At 37.9% G+C, this 15,512-nt stretch overlaps 1 pseudogene; it reads right to left on the reverse strand.

The window, feature by feature from the left end:
- Positions 1-1,117: 1,117 nt before the first annotated feature.
- Positions 1,118-1,473, reverse strand: LOC132002119 (large ribosomal subunit protein eL31-like; annotated as a pseudogene).
- Positions 1,474-15,512: the final 14,039 nt, after the last annotated feature.

Here is a 15,512-nt window from a genome sequence, read left to right on the forward strand (position 1 = left end):
AACTCATGATAAATGGTGAATTAATTTATGACAAAAGAGGCAAGAATACACAATGGGAAAAGAACAGTTTCTAAAAAAATGGTACTGAGTTAACTGGATAGTAATATGCAAAAAAATTGAAACTGGACTACTATCTTACACCACACATAAAAACTAACTCAAAATAGATTGAAGATTTGCATATAAAATCAGAAACAATTAGACTCCTTAAAAAAACAGGTGTTAAGTTCCTTGACATCATTCTTGGAGATATCACCACTTCTTTTGGATCTGACTCCAAAAGCAATGGCAACAAAAGGAAAAATAAACAAATGGGACTACATCAAACTAAAAAGCTCTGTACAGCAAAGAAAATCATCGACAAAATAAAAAGGCAACCTACTGAATAGGAAAAGATATTTGCAAATCATATATCCAATAGAGGTTAATATCCAAAATATATGAAGAACTCATATAACTCAATAACCAAAAAAGCAAAGAATCCAATTACAAATGGGCAAAGGTTCTGAATAGACATTTTTCCAAAGAAGACATACAGATAGCCAATAGGTACACGATAATATTGGTTTCAGAAGTAGAATTTAGTGATTCGTCACTTACGTATAACACCCAATATCTATCATAACAAGTGCCTTTCTTAATACCCATCACCCATTTAACTTATCTTCTCATCTACCTCCCCTCCAGCAACCCTCAGTTTGTTCTCTATCATTGAAGTCTCTTATGGTTTGCTTCCCTTTCTCTTAAAAAGTACTGGGTAATGGGCATTAACGAGTGCATGTGAGGTGATAAGCACTGGGTGCTATATGTAACCAGTGAACCATTGAACACTACCATATGTTGGCTAACTGAATTTACATTTTTTTAAAAGAAAGCTACATTCAAAAAGAAAAAAGGAACTGTTGATTTTTCAGTTCCTTCAGTTTTTTACTTATTAGGACAGAGTGAAAACCTCAATTCCTTACCTCTCACCTGGATTTTATGTCACTCAATGACAACCTTATTTTGCCTGTATTTCTTAGAATGGTTATTTTCTTGTATCAAGGTATTTTATATCAATTGGAAAGCACTTTTTTTTTTTTTTTGCAATTTTATACCTTTATTTGACAATCAGTGGTTAGGTCTCATCCACATTAACTGTCAGCAGATTTTTGAAAGTGGTGACAGGTGCATAAGTAACCAATGTATAGAGTTTGTTTGCTGAATCTTCACCCTTGTTACATTTTCTGGACAACCACACATGGACATAGTACAGAACATTCCTTATTCCTTTGGCCAAAACAGCTTTGTTGAGCCTGGAGCTCCCATCTCCTTCATGGCAAATTTCCAGATCTCTTTGAGGGCCCAAGGGGCATACTTCTTGAAACCCATTCCATGGATGCGCTTGTAACTGTTGATGGTGCATTCTCTGATCACTAACTCATTGACGACAGAATGGCTCTTCTTCTCACCTCCCTTCTTTGTGGAAGCCATTATGTTGGACTCTGTCTGGAAAACTGGAAAGCATTTTTAGTCTTTGTCATGATCTACTTGTCGGTTTTAAATATAAAATCTCCATCTTGCAGCCAAATAGATCTATTAAATCCAGGAACTCCAAAAAAACATGCCTTACCAGTGTGCCCATGGGAAGGACTCTGATGTACTTACAGCCCAGAATTGGCTTGTCTCTTCATCTGAGTTTCTTTGGGCTGAGGTGTAGCAGTCAGTACAATTACAGAGAGCCTTTAATGTTGGTATGGTCTTCTGCCATGGTGAAGTTACTATCTATGTTATCTATCAGAATCAAATATTCTATCTGGTTACAGTATACAATGTGGTTGTGTTCTCTTTTTTTCCTCCAGTGGGTTTTTGTTCTGTTTTTACATATGTAAAACCAAAGAAGAAAAAAAATAAACAAGAAGCTCAGCCAGTTTGGGGGGTGGGGTGGGATTTTAGTGCAAAAGTGATATCAAACTCTAGATGAACCTATGGGCAAGATAAGAAAGCTATCGAGTCTAACCATACACAAACTGAGGAGAAAAAGTTTTTAAAGGTGTAAGCCTGGGGAAATTTATATCAATTGTTGTTGCATCTTTCTACAAACCTAGGGTCATTCACTGCAGTGAGACACACACCAATTTTTAAGTGTAAGGAAGAAAACACAGTGATATGTAAAAAAACAAAATAAAACAAAACAAAACAAAAACTAGAAAATGATTGGGTTCAAGAGATCAGAAGAACAGCCCTGATCTTTCTAGTACTGGGTATGTGACACTGTATAGGACTCTCATCTTTGGGGGGGGGGCCTCAGTTCCTATCTGTGAAACAAGGGTCTGCTTAGATTACTCGTAAATTAGTCCCTGGGTATCTCAATGGCAGAGTCAAGAACACCAGCACATGAAATTACGTTCAGTAGGACAGTAGGGACAACCCTAGACTGGATCCAGAAGGACTGGAAACACCATTATCAAGTGTGTGAGATCCAAGTGTAGGGGAAAGAATGAAGCAGAGCCAAAGGGAAGTACTAACTCCCCAGTCTAAAATCTTGGTATGAACTATGTGAAGAAAATGTATAATAGTATGTAGAAATGGAGAAAATCAGGGAGAGGTTGGAAAGCAGATTACAAAAATGAAGTAGCTGTTCAAAACATACTGAAGCCATGAAGGAAAGAACAAGGTGGCAAGAGCCTCTTCCTGTTGGAAACATGGCAGTTACTTCAGCAGGATAGAAAGGGACTGGTCCTTGGCTGGGTTTCTTAAAGGAAAAGATCTAAAAAGTCCATGGCTCTAAGTACATGGTAAGACTTAATAGAAATAATTTCAGGATAATATGTGATTTTTTAAATTATCTGGCCATAATCCCTATCATCATCATGATTCATCCTCCCCACTGATGTCCACTCACTGATCTTATACCATGAACAAGTACTGTACAACTGTTTCCCTTCCCTTCTCTCTTGTGCACTTTCTCTCCCCCCATACTATCCCCATACCCCCTATTAATTTGTTTCCAAATCTTCTTTTTCAGGATTGCTCTATAGGGTTGGTTATAGTAACTGGATTTCTTTGGTAGCCTATAGATTTTACCAATTTAGGAGTGACTTTTTTTTTTTTTTTTTAAGAACACCTAGTAAAGTTAGAATTAGTGGAATTTTTTTATTATTAATTTTATAGACTTGCTTTTAGGGAAAAACTGGCCAGGCTGTTTTGTCACAAAGGCAAATTTGGATTATGACTAAAATATTAAAACAGTGACACTAAGAGCTTGCAAGTGGCTACCGGAAGTGTAAACACAATTGCCAAACGGTCCTTTATTTTCTCTAACTGTACCCAGTGGCTCATCTCAAACAGACCCTTTTAAAAGTCACACCAAGGACAATCACAATTATTCTCTCCCTGACTTTTATGGACATAAGAATAAATGAGACTGTCAAATACAGACAAACAACACATATACAATTTGAGGCCACTAAAAAGTATTATGTTAATAGTAGGTTTTCTTGGACTTGAATTTAAGACCTATGATAAGAAAAGTTGTTGGTATAAATACTTGAGAGGACTGGAAGAACTCTGAAGATTTACATTTAGTGATCTCTATTCCTGCTCTCTAATGCTGTGTAACAAACCACCCCAAAAGTTGTAAAATAACTGTAACACGTATTTTGCTCTAAAATTGGCAATTTGGGTAGGGCTTAGTTAGAGTAGCTAACCTTTGCTCTAGTTGGTATCATCTAGATAGAAAACGGAGGCTGGAAGCATCTCATGGCTCACTAACTCACAAGTATTTTGGTTCATTCTGGCTGCTGGCTAGGAGTTTCAGTTCCTTTCCACTTGGGCCTCTCCATGAAGTCTTTGTGTGAACTACTTTGGGTTTTCTCACAGCACACTGGCGTGTTTGAAGGTTGAGCAACCAAAGAAAAAGCAAGACAGAAGCCTTTTGTGATTTGGCATCACAATTTATGCAACATCATTTCTGCTACATATTGCAGTTATGAAATTCCACTAGGGTTTAAGGGCAGAGTACATAGACCTTGCTTCTAAATGGAGGAATGTCAACATCACATTATAGGAAGACCATATAGAATATATAAGAAGCCATAACTGGATAGTACAATCTGCCACAGCACCTATGCAGAAAAGTGCCTCTGTGTCTAAATAGGAGAACACCAGTTCTCAACTACTACATATCAAACATGGAAACGATTACCCCCTCAGCTTCTCATTACCAGTCATTCAGTTTCTAGTCTTTAGGAATCAAATGGATTTTAGGAGAGGGTGATGCATTCGCTCCCTGAGGACATGAATTCACCTTCCCTTTACCATCCTAGAATAGCTGTTCTGCTCTGAGCTCAGAGCAGAAAATTACTGCCTATTCCCCACCAAGCCTTCTTCAACCCCACATTCTTCCCCAGTGTTCATCAGAAAGGGTGATGTTGTCGGGCAAAAGAGAGTGCCATGATACAGCATCCTGCCCAAGGTTATATTCTCCAAACTCTGTCCCTTCTGGTGTTAATACCCCCACAGTGAAGAAGAATATTTCAGTTCAAGAAAAGTCTCTCTTGAATTTAACAAGGCAAAAGAAATATTTATTCTAAATGGGAATTTAAATGTCATGTTTTTAAAAATTATTTCAATCTTTTTTCATAGGATTATGGGCCAGGCTAAAAAGTTCTGTAGTCCATAAAATCCTTCAAGATAGCTTTAATTTCCAATAACATCCTTGGTCCGAAGAAGTGAAAACTACTACCTTTTCAAATTTGTGATTTAGCTTGGTCACTAGTCTTCTCATCTGAACATTCCTGTAAAAGCAAACTCAGGAATCAAGATACTAATTATTTTCTTGAAACAGATGAGAAACAATTGCTGAATCTAGAAACCTGAATCTCACTCTATTTCTAAGGGCCCAATTCCAAACTCAATTTCTAAATACCTATGTTCAACTGTGCTATGGGTTCAATGCCAACTAGAATGTCAGGGGATCTTATTCGTTTTAGAGAAATTGGAATTTCCCCCTATCTAAGAAAATAAGGCTACTAAATAAGACTCAAATCATTCTTACAAGATAACATATTTGAAAAGTTAATTATCAATAAAACATGAACATATGTGTTCAACATGTGTTCCTGTGTTCCCCAAATACCTGAAGATAAACAAAGGTTTAGAAATGAAGGAATGTGGGTAGGGGGAGAACTTGTTGCTGAGTATACTTATAGGGGACAAGACCAAAAGTCTCCACAAAAAGACTGATGTACAACTATCTAAGCACAAATGTGAGTCCTCTTATTCAGTTCTATCTTCACTACTTGTTCCCCACTTTAAAGGGAAAATGATGGGCGCCTGGGTTAAGTGGGTTAAGCCTCTGCCTTCGGCTCAGGTCATTATCCCAGGGTCCTGGGGTCAAGGCCAGCATCAGGCTCTCTACTGGGCAGGGAGCCCCTTTCCCCCCCTCTCTTTCTGCCTGCCTCTCTGCCGGCTTGTGATATCACTCTCTCTGTCAAATAAATAAAAAATCAAATTTTAAAAGAAAAATGACACTGCATTCGTTCCATTTACATATTCCAGACGCTGTAAGTCTTCACCTTTCAAAGAAGAGAATCTGTTCAGTATCAAGAGATATGCAAAATTCCGCCTTTTCCCCCGAATTGAAGGCAATATTTTTTAAGATTTTATTTTATTTATTTAACAGGGAAAGAGAGATCACAAGTAGGCAGAGATGCAGGCAGAGGGGGAGAGGGAAGCAGGCTCCCTGCTGATCAGAGAGCCCAATGCGGGGCTCGATCCCAGGACCCTGAGATCATGACCTGAGCTGATGGCAGAGGCTTTAACCCACTGAGCCACCCAGGCGCCTGGCAATTTTTAACTAAGATACAAATGAATTCGCAAGAAATCTGCCCATTCCCCAGAGCAAAGCTGAACTGAATGAAGTGGCAGGTGTATCTCATTTATGTAATGACATCACACGTAGGCACCCAGTCTTCCTCTGGAGCCCCTCTGGGACATCTCAAGTGAAAGGAATATGCTCAATGAAAAGTCTCCCATCTATTTTCCACATAATTTGGATACAATCTAATGTTAAAGAATAACACATAAGAGCTTAATATTCTTGGTATGAACAGTAGTGATTTAATTTATGCAATTCAGTTGAGTTGAAATACTATTATAGTCATTTTCCCTCTCTGGTTTCATAATTATTCACTGTATATATTTTCTGCAGACAGATTTAAGATCCATGATTAAATAAGTACACTTTTCTTGCTATTCAAGTATTTTGGATTAGGTCAAAGTACCAATTAGAAATGGTATAGTTACTAGAAAACAGACGAATATAAGTAATGGAGAAGCTAATTTCTCTTTTCTGTAAGATAAATCTAGAAATGAGAAGTTGAAGCAAATAAGCAGTTTCATTTGAGACCTGAGTAACACTATCTTTAGCCCATGTCTTCTTTCTTCATGATCCAAGAGGCTTGGTCATCTATCATTTTCAATAATTTTAAGTTCTCAAGGGTAAGAATCATTTATTTCCTTTTTCAGTCATAGCACCTATCATATATTAGCTCTAAGCAGTATTTGTTGAATGATTAAATGGATAAAAGGAAAAATGAACAAATGAGTGAAAAACAAATGGAGGACAAGTATAGTGAGAATACATTTAAATATACAATGACTATACAGGCAGCAATACATTTATTGCTCAGTGTTTCATTCATGAAGATATGTATTACATATACCAGGGCATAACTTATGGGAAGAAGTGATTTTTTTTTAAGATTTTATTTATTTATTTGACAGAGAGAGATCACAAGTAGATGGAGAGGCAGGCAGAGAGAGAGAAAGAGAGAGAGAGAGAGAGAAAGGGAAGCAGGCTCCCTGCTGAGCAGAGAGCCCGCTGTGGGGCTTGATCCCAGGACCCTGAGATCATGACCTGAGCCGAAGGCAGAGGCTTAACCCACTGAGTCACCCAGGCGCCCCTTGACTACAGTTTTTAAATAAGCTCTACTGCGGGTAAAATGATATCTAACAGCATTGCATGCTACAGAGAAATCTTTCATGAGAGGAAGAGTCAGTTAATGTAGCAAACTTCACTGTTGTCTTATATTAAGAAATAGCCACAGCCACCCCAACCTTCAGCAGCCCTCACCCTGATCAGTCAGCAGCCATCAATATTGAGGCAAGACCCTCCACCAGAAAAAAGATAACTATTATAATTTGCTAAAAGTTCAGATTATGGTTTGCATTTTTAAGCAAAAAAATGTTTTTAATTAAGATAAGCATATTGAATTTTTAGACACTGCGATTGCATACTTAATAGATTATAGTATAGTATAAACATAACTTTATATGCATTGGGAAACCAAAAAATTCATTTGACTCACTTTTTTGCAATATTGGCTTTATTGCAGTGGTCTGGAACCAAATTTGCAGTATCTCCAATATCCGTCTGCATGTATATATATGTTATATATGTTACACATTATATATATACATACAATATACATCATATATACTTATATATTACATAGATAATTTTATATGTGTGTTATATATACACAGTATACACCTATTATATATTTTTATATTATATATATATTGTGTATATATATGTATATGTGTATATATATATACACACACACACATATATATATATATAGAAAAACAAAAATGGTGCAAAATTAATACACATTCAGTATAAACTGTATATACTCTGAATTTTGAATTTTGCTCTTTTCCCAGGCTAGCAATGCTGGGCAGTAGCAGCAAGAGACAGCTCCCAGTCAATCAGCTGATCACAAGGGTGAACAACTGATACACTGACAACCATTCTGTACCCAAATAGCCATTCTGTTTATCACTTTCAGTACAGTAGTCAATAAATTACATAAGGTCTACAACATTTTATTATAAAAAAGGGTTTGTTAGAAGATGTTGCTTAAATATAGGCTTATATCAGTATTCTGAGCATGTTTAAGGTTAGCTAGGCTGAGGTATGATGTTGGGTAGGTTAGGTATGTTAAATGTACTTTCCACATGATATTTCCAACTTATGATTGGTTAATTGGGATACAACCCCATCATAAGTCAAGAAGATCTATATATATATATGTATACATATACATCCTTTACTAGTTCTATATATCATATATATATGTGATATATTATACATATGGGCCAATATATATAACCTATTGGTTCTTTTTCTCTGGAGAACTCTAATTTACTTGTCATAAAAAATATATTTTCTTATCACCAAATAGATCAAATTTTCTTTTGGTCCCAAGATACTGCTCAGAGTCTATTAAATATTTTTTTTTCTACTTGTTCATTCAATTCATTTATTTATTTTCAGGCAATATTCCAGTCCCTGAGGATCCCATACTGAACAAGACAGATGATGCGAACCTGTTTCTTACATTCTGGTGAATGAGACAAACAATAAAAAGGGAAATATAAGCTGGGAAAATGCTCTGACTGAAGTAAACATGATAAGAGAGAAGATAGTCATTTCAGGCAGGGGGACTATGGGAACACTGAGTCATTAATATTTGAGCTAAGATGTGAAGAATCCATGACCCCATCATAAAAAGAGCTGGGAAATAAATATTTCAGGGAGATGAAATAGCAACTGCAGTGAATGAAAGCAGAAAGAGTTTGAAAAACAGAAAAAGGGTGTATTAGTTAAGGTAATACTCGCTATTATAATAATTAAACTTTAAAATCTCAGCAGCTCAAGAGAGTAAAAACTTATTTTCCATTTACTTAAAGATGTCTGAGGCTCTCATCCATATCAACATCCAGCTAATGGATGAAGAAAGAAAAGGTTATGTCTGGAGGTTCTTTATGGTCCAGGATTCTAAGTGATACCTGTCACCTCCACTCCCATTTTACCAGTAGGATTCAGTCAAAGACCATACCTATTAGCAAGGGGTTATAAGAAGTTTCCTTTTAGGGTCTCAGTCTAATTGAGAGTTCAGAAGAGTTGTTTGCCAAGGAACTAGTCAGTCTCTGAATTAGAAGGCCATTGTGGCTGGAGGTTAATCAGTAAGGAAGGGGGAGAGGAGAAAAAAGAAAAGGAGGAGAGTGAGGAAGGCACGTGAGGAGGGGGGGGAAGGAGATGAAAAAGAAGAATGAGAAGGAGGAGAAAGGAGGAAGAAGGGAGGGAGGAAAATTAGCAATCTGACACTGAGAATTAGGAGCAAAATCACACAGGGCCTCTTAAGACATGGAAAGAAGTTCTCATTGCAATCAATGAACAACCCTCTGAGAAGTTTTAAACATGAAAGTGACATGATCAGCTTAACTTGTTAAAATATGTCTCTGCTGTGGAAATGAATTTGAGAGGAACAAGAGTAGAAGATTAAGCGGCTACAGGAAAAGTTTAGACGGACCATGATCATGATTTGCTGAAGGCTACTAAAAGTGAAGATGGAGGAGCAGTTGGGTTTGAGATATATTTTGGATGTAAAACCAACAAGTATGCAGATCATCCGTAACCATTTTATGAACAAAGGAGTCAACAATAATGCCTAATATTTACTGAGCACATTCTGTGTCAGACTCTGTGATAAGAACTTTTAATGGATTATAACATTTAACACAGCAATCTTAGGAAGTGGGTATTATTATTCCCATCTTACAGATAAAGAAATTGAGGCACAGAGAGCTTAAATCACTTACTCATGGTTAAATAAACCAGGAGCAGAATGCAGGCATTCTGACTTCACAGGTCTTGTGCTAGTGGCACTAAACACTCCACAATCCTCTCCTAAAGGTAACAAGCCTATTAATGATTATCTTCAAATGACCCCAAATTCCCAGCCACCTTTCCCCTTAGTCCCAGGCACAGAGAAATGTCCAAGTAATATAGCCAAGTATTACAGGTAAACTCAAAGATGTTGAAGGTATTTCTAGTGCCCCATCTTTTGGGGAGTTCACATCTTGTTTCTGAAATCCCTGCCTTTGGTAACTCCTGTTAAAGCCAGTTGTAATGTACTTGTAAGATCAAATGCTCAGAGGAGAGTCTGTTCTGAATTAGAAAATTGTTGCTGCTAAGGAGCCCCTGGGGGATGGGAAGTAGGGAGTGGAAGGCTGCACATGGGTTCAGCATGGCAGGCCCCTATGCTGATAATGAATGGGGAAACGTGGCCAGTAAGGCCCACAGAAAGAAAAACACTTAAGCCTCCTGATGAAAGGCCAGATGAGAAGGTAAGTGTTATAATTCAACTGAAAATAAAAGCCAGCGGCAGGTTATCCTTCCTTCCAGGCAGACAGTTACGGGACTGCTTTCCTGCAGCTACAGTGGCAGTGATGGATTATCTGGGAAGGTGAAGCAGCTGAGCTGATCTACCCCCTCCTTTTCCACCTCCAAATCCCCCTCCGGCTACAAGGTTTCAGAGCAGCTTTAATCCCTTTTAGCCTCCCCTCTCTCTCCCACAAATCCCAAGACAAGTCCCAGCAGTTGTGGGGACCGGAGAGCATCCTCCCAAGCTGTTTCCTGAAATCCAAACCTGAAAGACAGAAGTTGGCCTTCAGGTGCTTGCCAGAAGCCTCTATTCATTCATTACCCTGCTGGGAAGGGTTTGAGGAGTCACAAGCTAAGAAAGATTGTTTGAGTCTGGCCTCAGAGGGAGTGTTGGTTGTTCAAGATGCTTGTTCAAGGTATGGCTGGAGTGAGCTGTTCATTTCAGAAGGTCCTCAGCAAGTCTTCCTGGAGGATGCAATGTTGAGATTGATTGTGGTGGACATGGAGAGTGGGTCCTGGGCCCCAACCACTCTCTGCCCCCGCTCTTTGTAACAAAGAAGCCTTTGCATTCTTCTCTTTCAGACCCTTATCCTAGTTCCCAAAATGACTGGCTTGAGTCACCAAACTTTCCAAAGCCATTTTATTTATATTGGGAACTGTGGACTTCTCAAAACCTTCCAAGAGGTACAAATATGTCTCTAGTTTTGGAATTCCAATGCTCTTGGACAAATGTTTTTTGGTAAGGCCATTCTGGAGTCTCTCAAGTCTCTCTACTTGGGAAGCTATCATGTTTCCTGTTCAAAACTGGCAAGAATCTCTAGATTTAAAGCAAATAGACCAATAGACAAATTATCTGTCTCTTTCCACACCTTGCTTATCCCCTCTAAGTATCTTTCATTCAAGTATCTTGCATCAAGATACTTGATGCAACAAACAGTACAGAAAGAATGGGAAGAGGTAAAGGGCACAAGACCCTGGAAACACACATATAGGGATGGTGAACCTCTTTTAAGAAAAACCAAGTACCACTCCATCTTTTAGTCCCAGTTACATTTACTTTGTAGGAAATCCCTTTTAGACTATTCCATGAAAACTTACCATTTCATACATTATCAATCTTGTAAACCTGGAGTAAAAAAATCCTACCTACACAATCATAACTGTTATAAACTCTTAAGCACTTTAGGCTGGAACAAATCTGGGCTGAAATTATACCATTTATAAGTATGGTCTAAATAATTCTATTTTTTTTTCAGCTATAAGATGAAGGTAATTCCTGGAAAACTACTGTGAGAATTAAATGAGGTATGTAAATCCCCAATAGTAATGGCAGTGTATCTTTTTTCTACAAAAGCAAATTTGAATTAATCCAGAAAAAGGGGTTGAGATTTACCTTTTTTCTATAATTCCCAATGGCATATTTCTGGGGAAGCAAAAAAAAAAAATAAAAATAGTTGTTTTTCTTCCTAGTGTAATACCTTCCAAAGAATATTCACATTCACCTTATAACATTGAGTCTTCAGAGTCATTCCAGAAATACACAGTTTCAACCCTAGGTCAGTAGCAGGATAACTATGCTTTTAAAAGCAAAGAAGTACAAGTTTTAGGACTGGTGATTTAGAAATGAGAAGAGAAGCAGAGGCAGAGAGAGTACAGATTCTATTCCTGATCACCAAGACCTTGTATTCCAACTGGAGACACAAAATCAACACATACAAGAGCCAAGATACAATGCGTGTCAGGAAAGGATGAAGAGCAGGAGTGAAACTCACAAGTGCTCCAGTTCTTCCGAAGAGGGTGAGAGCAGTGGCATAAACTGGAGTAGCCTGGGAGAGTCCTGTGGCATGTAAACCAGGCCTCATGGGAAAGATAAACTGAATATACGAATGAATAAGAGTAATGCTCTGTGACAAAAGCCAAAGCCAGAGATTCCCAACCCTCCTAAATATTAGAATCATCTGAGGAGATCTTTTAGAATTCTGATACCTGGTCTACAGCCCCAGATATTCTGCTTTAATTGGGCTGGGATGGAGGCCAGGCATCAGAATTTTTAAGTTTCTCCTACTGATCCTAACACAGTTAAGGTTTTGCATTGTACTGTGTTGTAGATTTACCTACTTCCACAGAACTATATATATAAAAATCTCTCATAATAAGATAAAATACTGTATTTACAAGAATCAGGAGTTAAGGTTTTGCTTCTTGGGTTTCCTGTAAATTTTCCTGAACGAAAATGCAGGATATTCATTATAAAATATATATCCTGAAAATGTGTTATCTAAGCCCACTTTGGTTAATTCCTGCTACATCAGGTTCTTGTTATGTAAATGTGTTCAGATGATGGTGCACTGTCACACTAACCAGCCTTTTGGTTTCAATACAAATCTGGGCTTCAGTTTCTTCATATATAGAACAGAAGAGATGAAGTACCTCAGAGGCCTTAAAAACTGGGTCCTGGGACACTGGGGTGGCTCAGTTGGTTAAGCCACTGCCTTTGGCTCAGATTATGATCCCAGGTTCCTGGGATTAAGTCCTGTATCAGGCTCCTTGCTCAGCAGGGAGCCTGCTTCTCTCTCTGCTTCTGCCTGCCACTTTGCCTGCATTTGCTCTCTCTCACTCTGACAAATTAAAAAAAAAAAATTAAAAAATCTTAAAACTGGGTCCACACAGAACTGCAGACCACATGGAAGGGCCATGTGGTCTAATTTCCAAAACAAGGGCCACACACCAGACTCCAATTTGAGAAGCTCCATTCCTACTACTTATATCTATGAAGATCCATTTGTATATATTACACATCTGGTTTCTAATAATAATTCATTTTAAAAGGAATGAGGCTAGAACTCAAAAAAAGATTAGGTAGTTACAAATAACTGTTCCAAAAGGACTGTATTAAAAAAAAACAAAACCTGGAAAAACTCCATCCACCGATGGGTAAAGAGATAAACTGTAACACATGCATATCATGAAATATTATTCATTTATTTTTTGAAAGTACTGATATAGGTGAATGAACATACAATGTGAATGAACTTCTGAAACATTATGCTAAGACAGGACAGACATAAAAGGCCTCATGTTGCATGGTTCCATTTATGTGAAATATTCATAGAGATGGAATGCAGATTGGTGGTTGCCAGGGACTGGGGGAGATGGGAATAGGGAGAGACTACTTAATATGTATGGGGTTCTACTCTGAACTTAGAACAAGCTAGAGGTAGGTTATACAACATTGTGAATGCACCAAATGCCACTGAATTTTTCACTTGAAGCGGTTAATTTTGTCTCAATAAATTATTATTATTTCTAAAAAAGGAATGAGATGTGTTGGGTTAGATAATAGTTAATAGATAATAAATAACAGTTAAGGTTCATCTCAACTCTAAAACTGTGCAATTATGACCCTACAAAATAAATATATTTTTAAAGTATAACAAGTACCACAGAAACCATATAGATAAAGTGCTCTATGGGTTCCCATGAAGAGTTGAGGGCCTGAGAAAAAGTTTCATGAAAAAGGAGACATTTAAGACAGATTCTGAAGGAGACAGGGAATTCTACATGGAGACAGTAGAGAGCATTCACATAGACCCTGAGATAGGAACTTGGAGAGGAGCTACTGGTGAGAAAATTTTTCTATACTTGGGATGGGGATCTAAGGCTGGGAATAATGATTCTGAGCCATACTAAGGAAGACCTAAATGCCAGAGTAAAAATGTTTAAACTTCATTGGGACTCAGACAAATTATCTTTAAAGCTTCTGACTAAACAAGCTCCAAAGAATTCCAATAAAAACTGAATTTTACCTTACCCTGACTGTCCTGGCTTCCAGGTATTAGGGGAAAGCTGCAGAAAGACAGCAAAGTGCAGTGGTTAAGGGTAAGGACTCTGAAGCCAGACTGCCTGAATGTGAATCCTGGCCCTGCCACACTCAAGCCAGGTGTACTTGCTGTACTTAACCTTTTCTTGCCCTAGTGTTGTCATCTATAAAGTGGAAACAATGCCTACCTCATAGAATTGTTGAGAGGATTAACAAAATCAAAACAAGTACTTAGAATAACACACAGAGCAGAGTAAGTGCTCAATAAATATTAGAGGCTATTATTATTAGAATGAGGGTTGTGTGTGTTCAAGAAATAATGGGACTAATGGGGAAAATCAGACCTGCTGTGTTGCTATTCTGTTGTGAGTCAATGTTACACTGCACTTGGAAGACTACAATGTTTTATATAACACTTATGCCAGAGTAGACATTGAACAAAGAAGTTTTAGAAATTTACTGGGGCATGAGGTAGAGACCATGAATGGGGGAATTGGTAAGAGATGAATAATATCCAGATGATGACCTTCCAAAGTATCCTCAGATGACCTCAGGAGTTTTCTTATGGATGGATTCCTCAGGAATATATGGCAATAAGTCTGGCTACAGGAAAGTCATTACTTTGGAATGGACACACATTGGTGAATACATTGGAGGGAAACCACATGGTGTGGATCAGTCTGGCAAAAGGAGATTGTATTGGTTGGGGATGCCTGTTTTTATCAGCAAGACTGACACAGTGTTTAAGGGGAAAGGACAGAGCTGAAGCTGAGGTCAACTGAATTCAGAGGGGAAGCATCTCCTGTGGCCACGTTAGAGGAGGTACTAGCTGCTGAAACTGACAGCACAAGGCTCTTCAATAAACTCACCCCATAAGCTAGAATTCAAGCTTTTTGTATCAATCAGTCAACAAATCCATTGCACACCTGTAATATACCAGGTAATATAGTAGTTTCCAGATATATACTGATGAAAAAACAAAAACAAAACAAACAAACAAACAAACAAAAAATCCTGACTTTGTTACAGTTTAGCAGGGGAGGAGGAACCAAGTATGTTGAGTCACCAAGGCATTTCAAAATCAATGTATATAAAAGTGAGTTCCAGAACTTCCATCTGGGCTTCTTCTAGGTTTCCTTTTGTAGTAAATTCTATAAGCAACTATAATTCTATAAGCAACTTTGGCTCATTACATCTACATCCAATTCATCAGTATGTCTTGTACATTTTGCCTTTTAAATATCGAAGTCCATCTACTTTTTTTCATCTCTAAGGTCCCAGTCTTCGAGCCACCATCCACTGTAACACAGGAAAATCCTCCCAACAGGTATCTCATATCTACTCTGCCCTGCCAATCCATTATTGACTTACAAAAATGTTCCAGATAAAGTACAAAATCCTTCATCTGACCTACAGATCTTTTCCTGATTCATCTACCACCTACTTCTCCATTCTCATCACTTTCTTGCCACACTA

The sequence above is a fragment of the Mustela nigripes genome, chromosome 14, assembly GCF_022355385.1.
Source record: "Mustela nigripes isolate SB6536 chromosome 14, MUSNIG.SB6536, whole genome shotgun sequence".
NCBI classification, from domain to species: domain Eukaryota; kingdom Metazoa; phylum Chordata; class Mammalia; order Carnivora; family Mustelidae; genus Mustela; species Mustela nigripes.